This window comes from Mirounga leonina, unplaced genomic scaffold (assembly GCF_011800145.1).
Source record: "Mirounga leonina isolate KUSES-001 unplaced genomic scaffold, KU_Mleo_1.0 Mir_174, whole genome shotgun sequence".
Taxonomy (NCBI): Eukaryota; Metazoa; Chordata; class Mammalia; order Carnivora; family Phocidae; genus Mirounga; species Mirounga leonina.
The window spans coordinates 29441365-29454143 of record NW_023270451.1 but is presented as its reverse complement, the minus strand read 5'-3'; the positions used below and the strand labels follow the sequence as shown (position 1 = coordinate 29454143).

At 38.1% G+C, this 12779-nt stretch overlaps 1 pseudogene; it reads right to left on the bottom strand.

The window, feature by feature from the left end:
* Positions 1–10223: 10223 nt before the first annotated feature.
* LOC118021447 lies at positions 10224–10430 on the bottom strand (annotated as a pseudogene).
* Between the last annotated feature and the right edge of the window lie 2349 nt (positions 10431–12779).

The following is a 12779-nucleotide window of genomic DNA, read 5'->3' as shown; positions in this document are numbered from 1 at the left end:
ATATAGGTGGATAGATTAGATAGATAGATGATAGATAAATAGATCAATATTGAGGTATATTGAGATAGATATAGGTATTTTTAAGTTTCCTGAGAAGAGATTTTTTAAGGAAGAAATTGCTTGTTTAAAAATTCTTAGGAAGTTTCTAATACAGTTGTTTCACATTAAACTTCCAGTGATAGTATATTAAATTGTCAATTTTTCCGTACACTGGCTGGTACTGAATTGTTTTTTTTTAAATGTTTGCTAAATTATCAAAAAGCAAATTATGAATGTTATTTTATGTTACTAATTTGAATCTTCTCTCTAAAGAAAACAAAAACCTATACCGAATGTTTAAAATGTAGCCAATGGAAATTCTGTTTGCTTTAATAATATCTTTAAAGAATTGTGAAACTGATGTGTTGAATTCTGGCTGTTTTGTTTATTTGTGTGTATGAGTATGTGTGTGTGTGCTCTGGCCACACAAGGATGGGAGTGTAGTTGGTCATTCATAAAATCTTACGACTGTTTTATAGTTGAGTTGCTGAATGGCTTCAGACCACCAGAATAGAATATTTCACAAGCATTTGTGTCTAAGGATGGTAATGGTAAAAATTTGTGTATTGCAGCAATTTGCAAACAAAAGTGTCTTTATGGAGGCAGATGTGTATTTCCCAATATGTGCTCTTGTCGCAGTGGATATTCTGGAGTCAAATGTGAAAAGAAAGTACAGGTACTTTAAATTTTAAACAGAAAATAAATATGGACATCTGCTATCTACTCAGATATTCTGCTTAGCAATTGACACCTATCTGTTAATGTTTACTTTTTTTCCAAATAAAGAAACATGCAAGGATTTACTGTCTGCCTCTGAAACTAAAAATAGTATCATTTTCGTGTCATGATAGGGTTATCTTAATATTCAAAATTTTGATGTGTACTTAAGGAATTTTAATGTTTAGATATGACTGTCAAGTGTAATATTCTGTTTCATGGCACTGGAGCTGAAAGAGAACAAATTTCCCCCAATATGAACTTAAGATACCGCTAATTTATATTTTGGTCAAATACTAGATAAAAAGGCTACCTTCACCCCTCCCCATTTTTTTTTTTTTAAATCCACCACTTTTAAATCCAGGGCTTCATCGATTTGAGGATGGGTTGTGTGCCCCTAAAACCTTGTCTATCCTCATTCTTTTCCCAGACAGTATTTCTTTCTCTTACTTGCTCCCCATTAAAGGCCATTTCAGGGACACCTGGGGGGCTCAGTCGGTTAAGCGTCTGCCTTCCTCTCAGGTCATGATCCCAGGGTCCTGGGTCGAGCCCCGCATCGGGCTCCCTGCTCAGTGGGAATCTGCCTCTCCCTCTCCCTCTGCTGCTCCCCCTGCTTATGTGCTCTTTCTCTCTCTCTGGCAAATAAATAAATGAAATCTTTAAACAAATAAAATCCATTTCGGGGAAAGCAGTAAAAAAAACCCTCTTCATATCATTAGAATTAGGATTTATTTTTATTTAAAAAATCAAGAAAACGAAGGAAAAATAGGTGCTTTCTTAGAGTTCCTGATACTGCCCCACACTTCCTTAGAAGGCCAGTGCTATAGAAACATCTATTTTCTTTTATTTTTTTTTAAGATTTTATTTATTTGAGACAGAGCACAAGCAGGGAGGGAGGGAGAAGCAGACTCCCCGCCGAGCGGGGATCCCGATGCGGGACCCGATCCCAGGACCCTGAGATCATGACCTGAGCCGAAGGCAGCTGCCTAAACGACGGAGCCACCCAGGCGCCTCTAGAAACATCTATTTTAAAAGTTTCTATGATCAAATCTGTGCTCATAAGATTAAACTAGATTTTATTTTGTCTCCAGTCTTAAATTTCTAAATATCTACAGCCAAGGAATTTTTTAGTCCTAATTCCTACATGTACAAGGGTGGTGCTAATGCGGGGGCGAGCAGAGCTCTCAGAAGTTTCCTCATCTGTGTTAGTTCTAACCTAAAAAGCAATTAGATGCTACTTAGCGCTTCGGAAAGCCCTAGGGCTGTGAACATCAAAGTACGCTGGAGTGCTATAATTTGGACGCCGTGAGGAGTTTCCTTTCTGAAGCGTGATCCTGGTCGGTCTGGCGCAGAGGCACAGCGCATGCGCACGTGTGTTTCTCGCCGCCTGGTGGTCAGTCGGGTGCGTCCGGCCTCCGTTCTGGAAACAAAAACAAGCTCGCAACTGTACTGTGGTTTGAAAACCAGAAAACAAAAGTTGCGGGGTACCGATTGGATCGGCGGTTGTTGAGAACAGTAAATGTAAAAACGTGAATTCCCTGGTTCAAAGGCCATGTGCACGTGTATTATTTTATTTGGAGATTTTTTTTTTTTAAGATTTTATTTATTTATTTATTTGAGAGAGAGACTGACATAGAGCATGAGGGGGGGAGGGTCAGAGGGAGAAGCAGACTCTCCACTGAGCAGGGATCCCGATGCGGGACTCGATCCAGGGACTCCAGGATCATGACCTGAGCCGAAGGCAGTCGCCCAACCAACTGAGCCACCCAGGCGCCCAATGAAACTTTATTTATTATTTTTTTATAAAGATTTTATTTATTATTTGACAGACAATGAGAGAGAGAGAGCACATGAGAGGGGATAGGGTCAGAGGACGAAGCAGACTCCCCGCCGAGCTGGGAGCCCGATGCGGGACTCGATCCCGGGACTCCAGGATCATGACCTGAGCCGAAGGCAGTCGCTCAACCAACTGAGCCACCCAGGCACCCTATTTGGAGATTTTTATGGCACAGAAATCCTATGACCTCAAAAGCTTTCAACTTCACTCTGACATACTAAACTAGGTGACTTCTCTATAACCTTTTTGAAATCTATTTCTTTACTACCTGAATCCTTCGTCACATCATCTTCATCCCCGCTAATGGTGCTTCTGAGACGGCATCTAGAGCCATATTGAGGAAGGAAAGAACAGCGGGTCATGGGGAAGGAAAAGGAAAACAAAAAAGAGATTAGCTCAAGGACCCCATGTCCTGCTTTCCTATAGCCTGCTCTTCTAAATTCTTGACTTTCATTCTCACTTGAGCTTTACTCTGTTGCTCATTGGTATCATTGCTTCATTTGTTTTTTATATTTCTTTGGCTCCAAAACAGAGGGCAAAAATACATTTCTTTTTAATTAGGAAACAAACTACCATTTATGAGCATTCACAGAACCCTTCCTGACTCTTCCCTGTACCCTTCCTGCCTACCTTCCTGGCCCTTCTTCCAGCATCCTGAGGTAGTGGAGGGAAAAGAAATGGAAGATAGTGATTGAGTTGCCAGAATTTCAATCAAAACAAGAGAACGAGAATTACTAGCTAGAAACAAAGGACACAAAGGGGAAATTGGGCAGAGGAGGTGCTAAAGAGGGGTGGGTTTATGAAAGGCTTCCAGAGACTTCCGAAATTGTTGCCCAGCTCCAATAGGTACATTTAGCATGGGCCCTGCCACTTGCTCACTCTATGACCTTCAGCAAGGTACTGAACCCTTCTGAGCCTCAGTTTCTTCATCTGTACTGTGGTGCTGATAACACCTAATCACAGGGTTGTTAAAGGACTAAATATGTCATCACAAGTGGCTGATATGTAAAAGACACTGTGTAAGTTGGTTAGTTGGTTATTGATTATTATATTGAACAGAAGAATAGACATGGAGAAGGAAAAGGATGAGGAAGGAGACTGGAGAGAAACGTTGCCATGCACTGAAAACAGTCTTTTCCTAAAAAGTATCAGGAAAAAAAATGTACTGGGTTTTATTGAGCATGGTTGTTTCTTGAATGTAACCTTTGGTCAAGATGGAGTCATGTAGTCTCGAAGCTCTATTTAGTCACAACCGTTTTGATATGTATGTATGTATTTATTAAGATTTTTTTTTATTTGACACAGAGAGAGACACAGCGAGAGAGGGAACACAAGCAGGGGGAGTGGGAGAGGGAGAAGCAGGCTTCCCGCCAAGCAGGGAGCCCGATGCGGGGCTCGATCCCAGGACCCTGGGATCACGACCTGAGCCAAAGGCAGACGCTCAACAACTGAGCCACCCAGGCGCCCCGTTTTGATATTTAAATATGATCTGGATTAGATATCAGTTTTATGAAAGCAGTACTTAGTCTCCAGTGGCAAACATAGAACCAAGAGCTTTCTGTATCATGCCAGAGAGAAGGAGGTGGAAATAATGAGCAAGGGTTAAACAGTTTTCTAATATTCATTGAAACTTGATTTCCCTCTTCCTACTACAGACAAAACGCCATTAATATCAAGTATGTGAATCACAAGCCTGTCTTAAGAATGAAATTTTTATTCAGAAAAAGTTGAAGATAACTACTTGAAGTTTATTTGAACATAATTTTAAAAATTATTTTAAAGACTGAAGAAACTAATAACATATAGAATGGTCTTACCTGTCATTGTTAGAGAAAACCAAAGAAGAAATTCAGGTAATCTGAATTGCCTTTGAAATGTGATTTGATATTTACATATTGAGATGATGTATCTGATATTGGAGACATTCACATTATCTAATAAACTGAGTATTTCCCAGTTCTTACTGTGATGGTGTCTTTATCATCGGGGATCAGTTAGCATAACAGAAGCCATTTGATGTATCCAGATATAAAGTGCTATGCAGAATTAGGAACTCTCAGGACTCTTGGAAGAGCTGCGGGGGAGGGTGAGGAGAGGGGGAGGTAGAGGTCAGGAAAGCAGCGGCTGAAGGTCAGAGAGGTAGGTATTGAAGATGTTAGCCTAAAGCACCAAGCAGATGCTTTTCAGCTTTCTTGGAGCTGCTGCAATACTTGAGAATCTTTAAAAACTCCACCAACTTCTCAAGCAAAGAGGGTCATTATAAAAAATTTGTTGGAAGGCCACTGTGAATCTTTTATCTATCCAAATATCTAGCTGCAAACACCTTTGAAAAAATAATGACTTCCCATTTCTATCTTCTGTCTCTCTGGAAAGCTTTTGTCATCAGCAAAGTCTAACCCAGAACCACACAGAAAAGGGGATTCTAGAAAATGTAGCTCTAGCCTTACACAGAAGTGACAGTGGTACCAAGGAGATAATAGTAAGCTAACAGAAGACATACCCTGCATCTTATTGCTTTGGACTATATTCCAGAGACTAAAGCTGTCATTTTTCCATGATAAAAACACCATATTTAATGTTGCCTGTTTTTCCCTTCCAGTCTTTCTGTTGCTCTGACCTGTACATTTCTGGACAAGGTGGAAGAAATAATGAAATTTTGGTCTTAGAAGACTTGGTCACTGGGCTGATATGTAAAAAGAGCATGAGGATGTCGGTTTTATTTTTCCATTCTTTTGGTACCTTGATCTATTTTGGTGTAGAAGCAAGAGAGAAACTACCACAAATCAAATCCTTCTATAAATACCCAAAGAGAAGTTAATGCTAAATAAAAGCAAAATGTAATGGCATTAATTGTTGGGGAAGTGGGTAACGTCAACAGGTATATACATAGAATTGAAAGATTGGTCTCGGAGATAAAAATAAATATAGGTTATCTACAGTTATAAATCTTTCCTCTCCTATCTCATATTTGACCTCAAACTTTTTCAGAAAATATCTTAATTTTTTAAAGACTTATTTTTATTTATTTACGAGAGAGAGAGAGAGAGACGCAGACTCCCTGCTGAGCAGAGAGCCAGATACGGGGCTCAATCCCAGGACCCGGAGATCATGACCTGAGCCTAAGGCAGATGCTTAACCAACTGAGCCACCCAGGTAACCCCAGAAAATATTTTAATTTGAACATATCTATTTTAAATCATACAAGTTCACAAAACTCATTTTGTTCTTTTAAGTGTAAATACTCAACATTCCTAAGCCATGTTTAAAATATCAGATAAAGTAAGACATTATTAGAATAAAATTATGCTAACTTTGAAAAGAATCTTGTAAGTAACAGCATTCAGTGTCAGAATTAAAGAGATTTTCATTTATTTCATATTTACTGAAAGGTAGTTTTAAAGAATTATTTAAGAAAACACAGTGTTTCACTGTGTTTTATTTTGTTACCAAAAGTACAGATACATAAATCAAAATAAACCTTTGACAATTAGTGTGTGCAATTTTTACGCTCTTATAAAAATATAAGTCCTAGAAAGAAAAAAGCACTCTAGATAAAAATGAATATTTTTTTAAAGTTAATAATTAGAATTGAAATTCCTACAAAAATAGGTGAAATAAAAATAGATATAATTTTAATATTCATTTCTTTGCCACCTTTGCTCAGTATACAACATAGCAACCAATAGCCTTATTAAATTAATTTTCAATGTATGTTTTTTATGGTTAAAAAGTTATAATTCCTCAAGGATTTATTCTGAAATGTCTAAACCAACACTTTAAATCTTTCATAAATATTTTCTAGATCCACACCAAGAACCCCAAGCTACAATTAAAATATTAATCAGTAGACTCTCCATTTATAATAGATTTAATGGGCCTGTACATGCTAATAATGAAGAAATGCTATGGTTTACAGATTTTATATAAAAGCACTCCTTACGAAAGCTAATGATTCATGCAAATGAAAGTAATGTTTAGGAAATATAATGTGAGTTTAGAAAAGCAAGTAATATGATAAATTTATGGAGAAGAAATTTAATTTTTTCTTACTTCTTGATATTTTCACATTTATTGACTTTAAAATGTGTTGTCCAGAATCCATTTGGTTAATACTTTGAAGATAATGAGTGTTTGAGAACTTAAGCAAAAGTACTTTAAAATGTGTACCTTTCAATGTTTACCTTATAAATCATTTTCCAAAAAGAATTCAGATTATACACCTTGTTTAATATTCTTGGCTATTTTGTGTTTATTCATGTTAACATTTAAATGAAATGTTTGCATTGTCCAATATTCTGATCCTTTCTTTGACCCTCTTATTTAAAATACAAACTTCTCTAAACTTTAAAATATCCCTACTAGCCCTTATTCTAAAATATTAAAGTGTCATAATCTTTTTGATAGAATTAGAAATATATCTTATTTTTCATATTCATTCAGAAATTATAGAATTTATCCAAATTGCAACATACATAATAAAACTTTACATTTCAGGTTAGAACTATTTGGAAATATTTGGAGCCTATACTGGAACATGTATATATATTATATATATTTTATAAGTATCTTTATAACTATGTAATTGTTTTTAAAGTATTTATGTCCTAGAGCTTAAACCACATTTATTTAGTTAAATGAATATAATATTTTCTTTCCTTTATGCCACTTAATTATTCATTCCTTATGATATGCATGCCACTTATTTCTAAAATGAGATGAAGTGACCTAAATATTAAACATGTTAAGTGGGGAAAAAAACAATAAATACAGAAAACCTGAGAAAGGAAATACTGTATTGTATCTACAATGTTATAATATATAAGTAAGCAAATAATAGGCAGTTATAAGATTGTATTTTTTAGGGGCGCCTAGGTGGCTCAGTCGTTAAGCGTCTGCCTTCAGCTCAGGTCATGATCCCAGGGTCCTGGGATCGAGCCCCGCATCGGGCTCCCTGCTCGGCGGGAGGCCTGCTTCGCCCTCTCCCACTCCCCCTGCTTGTGTTCCCTCTCTCACTGTGTCTCTCTCTGTCAAATAAATAAAAAATCTTTAAAGAAAAAAAAATAAGATTGTATTTTTTAAAAAAGAGGACTAACCATGTGTTCATATAAAGCTTAGTAGATGATCTAAGTGGAATGTATTAATTAATTCTTATATAAGAGACTTTGAATAGCCCTGTAGCTGATATTTTCTCACTTGCTGTTTGCAAATGATACCGAAAACAACTCACTTCTTGTTTATAGAAAAATAAAAGCCTGATAGTCTTAAGATTTTTTGTCTTCAACACATTTTCCTCATCTGATGAAGTGGATGAAATGGTGTATTTGTAAACAGCAGTAAAATGCAGTTGTGCTGAAATTACTAATATTTAACATTCAGTAAGAAACATCTTACAAAGCCTTTTCCTAGATACCTTCCATCTTTCATAGAACTCGGCCCTTAACCCTGAAAATGGGCGCAAAAACTGAGCCTGTTGATGACTTTGTCAGTTTTTCCCCCCAGTTTTCAATTTGCCTCCCAAGGACCTCCTCATATAACTCTTCATTGATGTTGAAAACGATGGACAGCATAGTTGACCCGCATCCTCTAATTATCTGTTCACAATGGCCTGGACTGCTCCGGAGTTTGCTGGGGACAAGTATCCCTGTTGTTGAAGAGTGGGTAACTGTCCTCAGTTTCCTTCATTTTCTACCTTGTCTCACTTTGGTGAATACTGCCTCCCTTCTCTAAGGTACGAACCATCAAGTTGAAGTTTTAAGTTTGAACTCAGTGAAAATGGTGACTTGGTAAAAAAGGATATAGAGAAATCTCACAGAGCTCAAAGGCAAGATGTGAAGTTGGGCTTAATGAGAACCAAAAACAATCAAGAAAATAGACCCACTCTATTCTCTTTCTGCGTAGATCTACTGCATAGATATCTCCTCTTGGCTTTTCTGTAAATCTCTATTCTCTCTACTCATTGATCCACCTCAGGATCCAACAAGGCCACCAAATCTACATGGCAATCTTTCAGTTCCCAAAGCAGCCACGCATTGGCTAGAAAACAGTCATTTAGTTCAAAAGTCTGGAGTGAGAAAAACCTTAGAAGGTAATGAAGAGTCAGAGGTGGGCTTGAGCCAGTGTCCATCCCTGGGCAGTCAGCCATGATCACAGCCAGAAGAGTCATATGGATGGAGCTGCTTGTGTGTAGGCTATGAGGAAGTTCACATTCTGAGGTGGGCATATAACACTTCTGAATAGAGGAAGATCCCAGTATGCCGTCGTTTTCAGTTTGACTTTTGTGATGCTGAAATTAATTGAGGTAGATAATTAGGCCAGAATAGGCCCCTATTCTTGAGAAATTACGGTAATTGAAGGCAGAAAATTGTTGTCAAGGCAAGTTTTTTATATTTGGGTTTTTTAATTAATTTATTTATTTAAAGATTTATTTATTTTAGAGAGAGAGAGCGAGCACGCTTGTGTGCTCACAAGTGGGGGAAGGAGCAGAAGGAGAGAATCTCCAGCAGACTCCCCACTGAGGAGGGATTCCCTAAACGGGACTCAATCTCATGACCCTGAGATCATGATCTGCCAAAACCAAGAGTCGGATGCTTTTTTTTTTTTTTTTAAGATTTTATTTATTTGACAGAGAGAGACACAGCGAGAGAGGGAACACAAGCAGGGGGAGTGGGAGAGGGAGAAGCAGGCTTCCCGCGGAGCAGGGAGCCCGATGCGGGGCTCAATCCCAGGACCCTGGGATCATGACCTGAGCCGAAGGCAGACACTTAATGACTGAGCCACCCAGGCGCCCCCAAGAGTTGGATGCTTAAGTGACTGAGCCACCTAGGTGCCCCTGGGTTTTTTAAAATTTGTGTATTTGAGGCAAGTAAACTAAAGCCTGTGAGAATAAATGTCTGTTAAAGGACAGTACTACATAGGATAGTATCTCCAGTCAACATCCATTTTATTGTCATAAGTTATTCAGTAGTGTACTATGAGAATCAGAAGTGTTTTCTTAATTTAAAGTAGATCAATTATGTGATTATCAAATTGTCAGGCTACATTGAGAGAAAAAAAACTAAAGTATATTGAACACCACACTAGGGATTTTAACTAATAATAATTATTTAGACCTCACAAAATTATTGAGAGGAGAGTCATCCCCATTTTACAGGTGAAGGTCCTAAAGGCCAGAAAAGTCCAGTTGTTTAATATCCTGCTGCTTATGTATTGCAGTGATTGTGTTAGAATGCATATCTATCTGAAACCAAAGCCTATTATTTAACTGCATTGTATCACTTATTAAAAAAAGGAAAAAGGCCAGGAATTTTCAATGGCTTTTAATGGCTCAAGACCACTTGATAATTTCAGTAAGAATTCCTCTTGGGTATCTCTTCCCCCATATCTTTTTGATCCACAGTATGCACTGATAAAGAAAACTATGCATGTTAAAATAAGAGGTTTTAATTTATTCACTTACCCAGCAAAAATATTTTTGAAAGGAACACATTTCAAGAAGACTTTCTGAATTAGTAGCCAGTTTTATTTTAGCTGTGGAATATGCATTCGTGTCTAGAAAGGTGTCTGATAAGGAAGAGCGCCCTGCAGAAATAGGATTGAAGACAGGAGGGCAACAGGACATGGGGCAGTGACTTTAGAGTTGGGGGTGCCTGAGTTTAATTCAGCCCCAAATCCTTCCCAGTGATGTGGACTTGCACAGAGAACTTCACCTCCTTCTATATTTAATTCCTTCCTTTGTAAGATGGGGTAAATAATATTTATTTCACGGGATTATTGGGTAATTTTAAACTGATAAGAACAGATACTACACTTGATCTTAGCCAAAAGGCCGAGAAGCGATTATTGGGTAATTTTAAATCGAAAATGAGATTATTAGAAATGACTTTTCACAGTGACTGCCATCTAATAAATGCCAAATACATGGGTTTTATTATGAATATTTATCAATATTATTGACAATATTATTTGTTATTAATATTTATTATTTAAATTTATTATTTCTGTTGCTGAAAATACATCCGTGCGACCAGCTGAAGAAAGGATGACAGGCAGACTCCCCAGCTTGGGTTTTAGGTTTTCCAATCATTACTGTATATTGATGTTTCTTGTTCCCTGATTAAAGAATGTACGTTTAAAAAAGCATTGATTAAACAGTATGTGAGTCGAAAACAAGATAAAATAAGTGAATGTAAATTTTAAATCAAGTCTGGCATACGATTAGTAAGAACAAGACTAAAAAGTCTTAAAAGCACCTGGCACAGAATGACTACAGTTCGTGAGCCGCATGCGTGCCAGGCTGGGTTGTGAGTGTTACAGGGGTTCGCCTGATTGCGCCTCCTGCCTCATCGTAGTTCCGCAGCATCGAGCCCTCTGCGGGCCCTACGCCCTTTTGTCCCCCGGCCCCTTCCTCCACCTACAAATATTTAAAATGATACTCTACAGGTGGGTTGGTAAAAAGGCCACTTTATTAATATTACATTTTAAAACATTTTTTTTTTTTGAGCTAAAACGTCCCTCCCCTCCCCCCCGCCGCCGATTTTAAAAGAAATGAAAACATTTTCTTGAGCCTTTAAAAGTGCTGTGGACCCAGGTCACTGCGCCTCCTGTGCCTGATCAGGAACGTGGCCGCCTCCCGGCGCAGCGTGCGGCGCACCACGGCACATCGCGGTTCTTCTGAAGGAGCCACTGTGCACGCTCTGAGAGAAGAAAAGAAAGGGAAGACAAACTAGATGGTATTTCGCTTTGCATTTTTATCTTAAGGACCGCCTTCTTCATTGGAGGAACAGTTTTAACCGCCGCTGGAAAGCTTTTGTAAAACTTCCGACTGCCGACTTTTGCCTGCAGGTGGTGCTAGATCCTCAGTTCCCAGGTAACACGCCAGAAATGCAAAAGGACCACTTTAGTCAGAGAGCATATGAAATATTTAATGCAAGCAGGACATTCTTCAAAATTAAAATTCTTCATTAATACAGTATCCGCCTTTCCTGCGAGGCCTAGATGGCTTCATCTCACCTGGTGAGTAATCAATAACAACGGCCACTTGCCTGAGCGCGGTGAACAATTCATTCAAGGATGAGGTGATTTACCCAATTTATACTAGATTAAAATTGTTGTGAGTAGTATTAGTGTAAGCAGAAAAACCTTTTGATATTCATATATACACTGAACTTGGAAAATTCTAGCAATTTAAAATAGCCAGCAGTTTTCAAGTATTTCAAAATTATACCTTATTTTCCCTGTCGTTAACAAATAATCCTAAGTCAGTATGTAGCACACCCTGAGAGAGAGAGAGAGAAAAAAATAAAAATCTTTGTAAAGGACGCTTTCCTGAATGTGCTCCTTCTTGGCACCATCATTTTGTCTGAAGTAAGTAGGGTCCCCCCAGCTACATGTCTTGTATGTGACAATACCTGAGGAATCTTTGACTGGAGACACTAGGAACTTGAGAAAAGTAATAAGACTTACTGGATACAAATACTATAGTGAGAATAATCTCAATTTATTTTATTTTTCAATTCCCTCAGATAGACATGACAGACAGATAAATAGATCAAAATATAAAGAGTGGCTTCTGATACCAGACTTCAGTCTTCCTCACCATGGACTTGGTGGTAATCCTTGTTAATGTGGCCAAGAAATACTGTTAATTCTAATTTAGATTCTCATTCTAGGGATCTAGGGATCTTCATCTGCATTTCCTTCACTGCTTTGGCTCAGTACTGCCTAAGTTATGGTGTTCCTTTCTTGGTTAAGGGCTCTGATTACAAATCAAAGGAAATTCTTAGGATTTGCTTATTCCGTGGCCGCAAGTTGTGCTTTTATTATTTTTATTTATTTGTTTTTATTTACTTTTTAAAAGATTTATTTATTTATTTTAGAGAGAGTGTGCATGGGGTTGTATGTGAGTTGAGGGGTGGGGGCAGAAGGAGAGCGAGATGAAAAGAGAGAATCTCAAGCAGACTCTCTGCTGAGTGCAGAGCTTAATGGAGGGCTCAGTCCCATGACCCTGAAATCATGACCTGAACCAAAATCAAGAGTGGGACACCTAACCGACTGAGCCACCCAGGCACCCCATCAAGTTGTGTTTTTAGCTATCAAGACCTGTCACTCATTTCTAGGGAAGACCTTGATGCTGCCTTGATGTTGGTTAATGCAGATGGCAGTCGTAGGATGCCTCATCCCCCTATTC